The following is a 6498-nucleotide window of genomic DNA, read 5'->3' as shown; positions in this document are numbered from 1 at the left end:
TGAGTCATTAGTTGGTGAGAAAACATACCCGCTTTCGTCTTTCAATATATTATGTTTGTTTTCTTTTTCCATCTCGCAGTTTTAATCTGACAATCTGGCAATACAATTTCAAACTTACGCTGTAATAAGTGACCATTTGACAGTAAAAAAGCGATTTGTCACAGATTAACTTGATCGATTAACTCTGGAGAGTGAGATTAGCGGTGAGAGATCGGGGTCTGGACGGTGAGTAAACCCGATCAGGTGACTCGTGTGTTTAACAACCCGCCTCTCAAACGAGCCTGGAATCGTCGAGTACCGTAGGAGCTGTTAACGTATAAACCCTGTTCCCGTTTTATTGCAGTTTTAATGTTCACAGACCTCAGCACTTGATTAGAGTCCATATCTGCTGGACATCACTGCATTCATTGATTAGTAATCTAGTATCCTCAAGGGCAATAACTCTACTCCATTACTGGTGTTTTACTGTCTGTTTTTCCAACAAGGCTTAAATCACGTTTTGTTGTAACTGTATTAAAATTATAGATTACGCTCCACCGATTTACAGACCAGAACTGCGATGTGTTTTAACAAGGGAAAATACCCAATGCCATCCACTATATGAACGAAAAGATTCGATACGACAACTAGGCTACTCTTTCGGACTAGCAGCAAAGATAATTTTATTGACAATTCATATCACTGCTTTTGATGTACTGCTAGTCAGAGTACATGTTTCAATAGAAAACTACAACGCATGAAAAGTAAACCTCATTCACATAGAAAAGAAACAGCAACTGAAAATACATCATAATTTGATCTTTGACAATAAATTCAAATTGACAAATTTTTAACAAAGTTGTTATGTGGAACAACCAATGTTTCAGGTTGAATAGACCAAGAATCCTTTAAGTCGACGGTAGCTGGTAAAATGTATAACACGCATTGCTGTTTCAAAAACAAGAACACCACAAAAACATAAAATAAACTAACAGACAAGCAAAAAAGATCAACACCTCCCCCCCCCCCCCCCAACACACAACAAAAAAACCCCGCACAAAATAAAAAGAAAAAGAAAGAAAGAAAAAAGAACAAACAAACAAACAAACAAACAACAAAAAAACAAAAAACAAACAACAACAACAAAATTCCATGGGAGCACGTGTATACCGTGTTACAGTTATTGTTATTAATATTTTATTCATCAGTATTTACATTACCAGCCTACCTTCCAATACGTCCATTAGGTACAGTTTGATTAGGTTGACGAACTATAACGTCTGAGGTCTAATAGACGTCATGTTATGCTAGTCACATATCTATAAATACGTGCTGTTCTTTCATTCAGACGTGTTCGACTGTGACGCGTTAGCCGAGATTAATTGTGCCCATATACTAAATCACTACTATACTAATATATTATAGGTAGGGGTGACTATTGCTGTTTTACTATTGCAATAGTACTGTGAATTCTTAACTCGCTTGATAACAATAATATGAATAGTATTTCGCAAAACTATTTACCTCAGTCTTCCTATACGTATGTATGCGTGTATGCGTGTATGTATGTGTGTGTGTGTGTGTGTATGTGTTGATGTATTGATATCTATATATTGTATGCATGTATGTATGTGTGTGCGTTTGTGTGCGTGCGTATGTATGTATGTTTGTGTCTGTACTTAGTTATTTGTAATAATGTCACTAGGTAGTGAAATCAGGCGTTGGTCGTAGATCATATTTGACTATGCATACTATCGAAGCTATCGATAGTTAAACAAACAATTGCGATAGTTATCGATAGTTGAATTAACTATCGATGCATTGCTATCGAGGCACTGACTATCGTAATATAGCGATAGTTCGATGTATTTTTACACCACTAATTCTAGGAAGGTTTAGAATATAAGAGACAAAACATTTAGGTTGTGATGTCTGCTCAAGTCAAACAGATACGATGTGACGTATTAGTCCATTTGCCACAAAAGGGAATCGATGAATTGGCAAGTCTTCAATGGATAAAGTTAACGCTTGTAAGAAACATGGTATTAAGTTTTAACTTCATACCATTTGACATAGATTTTTTTGGCAAAACATTATAAGTATAAATGAAACATTCTTTTTTAAATACAGGGATAAATGCCAGTAATGTAACGCTTTTTTAAATAAAGGGATAACTGCCAGTAATGTAACGCTTTTTTAAATAAAGGGATAAATGCCAGTAATGTAACGCTTTTTTAAATAAAGGGATAAATGCCAGTAATGTAACGCTTTTTTAAATACAGGGATAAATGCCAGTAATGTAACGCTTTTTTAAATAAAGGGATAAATGCCAGTAATGTAACGCTTTTGCACATGCAGTTCTACCTGTCTCCGTGCACTGCACTATTTCATTTCATTTCAACTTATTTTGTGCTTATTTCCAATAAGGTTCAAGCACGCTGTCCTCGGCACACACCTCAGCTATCTGGGCTGTCTGTCCAGGATAGTGGGTTAGTTGTTAATGGTTAGTGGTTAGTGAGAGAGAAGAGGGTGTAGTATTTTGTTTTGTTTAACGACATCACTAGAGCACATATATTAATTAATAACCGGCTATTGGGTGTCAAACATTTGGTAATTCTGACACTTAGTCATGAGAGGAAACTCGCTACATTTTTCCAAATGCAGTAAGGAATCTTTTATGTGCAGTTTCCCACAGGCCGGAAAGCACACACCACGGCCTTTGACCAGTAACGTAACTGGTTGGAACGCCGACACGGAGGTCCTGAATTCTATACGATTTGGGGCGTGAATTAGCCCAGTGGTAAAGCGCTCACTGGATGCGCGGTCGGTCAGGGATCGACCACCGTCGTTCCAGTCAGTGGACCACGACTGGTGTATCAAAGGCCGTGTTATGTACTACCTGTCTGTGGGATGGTACATATAAAAGATCCCTTGCTGCTAATCGAAAAAGAGTAGCCCATGAAATGGCGACAACGAGTTTCCTTTCTCAATATCTCTGTGGTCCGTAACCATATCTCTGACGCCATATAACCGTAAATAAAATGTGTTGAGTGCATCTGTGACGGAACATGCTCTTAATTTCTTTTCGCCTGTGGCGATATTAATTGTTTTAGAGGGCCGTGTGCAGTTCCAATATACACTTAAGCCCAGGTGGGCGCCTTGTTACGTAATACCTCTGCGCGACGGTCGTCGAGCTGCACTTTCCAATACACACCCAGACCAGGTGCGCAGGCCATGTGGCCAGTAGTTACGTAATACCTCCGCTAGTTCAGTACGATCGGGGTATATTTGGCGAACTAGGCGACAGTAAGTCTAGGCTTGTAAGAAAAAAATACCGCTTGGTTACTGTGGAAATATACACATCATAAGATTCGGTTCCGCGTGCTGTCTCCGGACCAGTCTGGGATTTTATAATAAATAGCTAGGGTTTTAGAGATTTCGGGGAGAAACATATTGGAAGGCTTCCAGGGAGCGCGTCCGTTTGGACTTGGTAATTATATATTTTCTGCTCTGTTGTATAACCTTGATGTGATTGATGTGACTTTAAATATTTTAATACTGTATTATACCAATATTATTTAGATTGTGCTGCCGGTCATCTGACGCAGTAAACTGTAGGCTCACTGTTCTATATATATAAAGCTTAACCAGTCATCCTAGAGGACCTAGGTAAACTGTAGGTTAGTGTCTTTATTGTGATACGTACCAGTATTAATTCTGTGTTACAAGGTTACTGAATGAGTAGTTAAGGGTTAATTAAATATTAACCAGTTAGGAATAGAGTTGTAATTCCTTTATTAATTAAGTTCCCCTGGAAGCGTTTCTCAATTATCACACGTGTGGGTGTTGTGTCACGGTGAAGTGATTAGCATATTGTGTAAACTAGACACCTAGAGATTAACTAATTAAGTGATCAGTTCTGGGTTGTTATTATTTGTTGTTGTTAATTAACTACTGCGGCAGTACATTTGTCAGCGTAGGTTAATACAGATTCCAAAGTGTATTGTGTTTTTGTTGTGTTTTCTAGTGAACTAAGCGTGCTATAATAATATATACTTTATATAAGATCGTATCTCTGATCATACCTAGACGAGCCACGCGGGTATACTACCCGTTACAGAGAGATCTAATAAGTATACAGTTATGAGAGATATTTGGATAATCGTGTTTCATTCAGTTACGGGTATTATAGGATCCCCGTGACAGCATCGTTAAATAAAACATTTCTTTCTTTATTTCTATACGATTTATCAGGAGATGCATTAAGTACACGTGGTGGGGTGTCGTTATACATTGATTTATTCATTACGGCCGCTTAAAAATTACGTATGATGAATACAAATATATGAACACCACATTTTCTGTGGGTTTTCTCCCGGGAGACCGGAAAGAACTAAGAATATAGTTCTAAAACAATAACAAGAATTAGTTTATTAAAATCATCGTTCCTTTGCTCGACAATCTGTCTTTGAAATAAAACAGTGTTAATGTTTCTAATATTCATAGCATGCTATTCTGATTTCAGAAAACACCCAAAGAGAAATTTATCATCAAAGTTGTTCTTGGCATAATTTGTCATATCTTACTTTACATTAACCAAATTTCAACAGGTCACCAGTCATGAAAACAACATAGAGATATATATATCGTCCATGTAATCTACTTTTTCCCTTCGGAATGGACCACATATAATTATTCTTTCTCAAAAGTGCTTGATTGTGTTTGAATATGACATGACATATTGTGGTTTATACAGACAATTATCTTTTGACTTCAAATCCAGTATCATTAGAGTGTTTTAATGATCAAAAATATTTCAAATCCATTTTAAATCCATAATTCTTCAGAATCTTTCACTTTGTTAAATACCCAAGTTATAGATGTAAGTGCTATATTTTGTGTTTTATATTAAAAATCAATTTATTCGTCGCCTACGGGACGTTTTTTTTTTTTGGCAATTTCCTGAAGATAGTGAGCTGACGTTATGTGTATAGCTTTACTGTTACAGATTAAGTTTGATATTCTTGGCGATGTACCCAATATTTGAACATAGGAGATACGAAAATTTGTTGTGCCTTGCATGCGACATGTATTACTTTAAGCAGTACTCTCAGAATGCTGGTTTGTTAAAAGTGAAGATATGTTTTTTCTGTACTTTCTATTTTAGCAAGCATTCTTGCGAGAAACCGTGAGTAGAATTATACTTCATTCATGTTAATGGTGTAAATATAATATGTAAGGTCCCTTAATTTGAATTTGTTTATCAAAATAAATGTAAAAGTAAAAGTAAAGTACTAACATATCAGGCGCTCCACGTGTTGGCTACCGTCTATAGATTTTCCAGTAACATTAATTTGACACCATTAGTACATGTATATAAGCCGCTCCACGTGTTGACTACCGTCTGTATATTTTCCAGTAACATTAATTTGACACCACTAGTACATGTATATCAGGCGCTCCACGTGTTGACTACCGTCTATAGATTTTCCAATAACATTAATTTGACACCACTAGTACTTGTATATCAGGCGCTTCACGTGTTGACTACCGTCTATAGATTTTCCAATAACATTAATTTCACACCACTAGTACATGTATATCAGGCGCTCCACGTGCTGGCTACCGTCTATAGATTTTCCAATAACATTAATTTGACACCACTAGTACATGTATATGGTTGTAAATAGATTTTATGAGACGCATGTATATACTCTGTCTTCCGTTTCACTTGACATAATACTTCTTTTATAATTTTATTCGGTACATTTGAATACAACCCTAATGAAATACACAACAAGGTGGTTAATAGTGTCTATGTCTGGTGTGGCACTGAACAGCTATTTGCGTGAGGTTCATTATATTTCAGTTTGATCATTATGTCAAACTATTTTTTGATTGTACTCTGTAAAACAGATTGTTATTTTATGTGTATAGTACTCACTATTTTCTTTTTTTCTTCTTTCTTTCTTCCTTAATTCAATTGAATTAAAATATATATTTACTTTAAATTAAATCAGTTTAATTTAATTTAAATTATTTTATCATATATATTTGTGGGTGTTTTGCTTATTTCTTTATTAATAGTTTTTCTTATTGTAATTATCACAATGAAAAACTCGTCCATGTGAATATAGGTAAACACGACAGCGTATGTTAAAGAAGCTACAATTAGTCTGGCAATATAAAAGATTATGTTTTGTCATGGCGGTGTCCAAGTTCAACTTTATCAGGTGATGTTTTGCTTGATCTGGTTTATTGGTTTTCAGTGAATAACACACTCTTTATACACAGCTTCAGTATAGTTCCGTCCTTTCATATATTATTATAATTCCACAGGCGTGCTTTGAAAAGCCACAATAGCGTTTCTTATTCCATTCGATCGCTCCATACAGCGATAAACTATCTATGTCATTGTCACGTGATGGGAACAACACGGCCTGGTGATTGGTCGTCATGCTGCAATATGTTACCGGACACTGGGTCTATTTCAAGCACTCTTTCAGTAGCTGCTTGTGT

This window comes from Gigantopelta aegis, chromosome 4, assembly GCF_016097555.1.
Source record: "Gigantopelta aegis isolate Gae_Host chromosome 4, Gae_host_genome, whole genome shotgun sequence".
Lineage (NCBI taxonomy): Eukaryota > Metazoa > Mollusca > Gastropoda > Neomphalida > Peltospiridae > Gigantopelta > Gigantopelta aegis.
The sequence above is the reverse complement of the archived record's forward strand: the minus strand, read 5'-3'. Positions refer to the sequence as shown.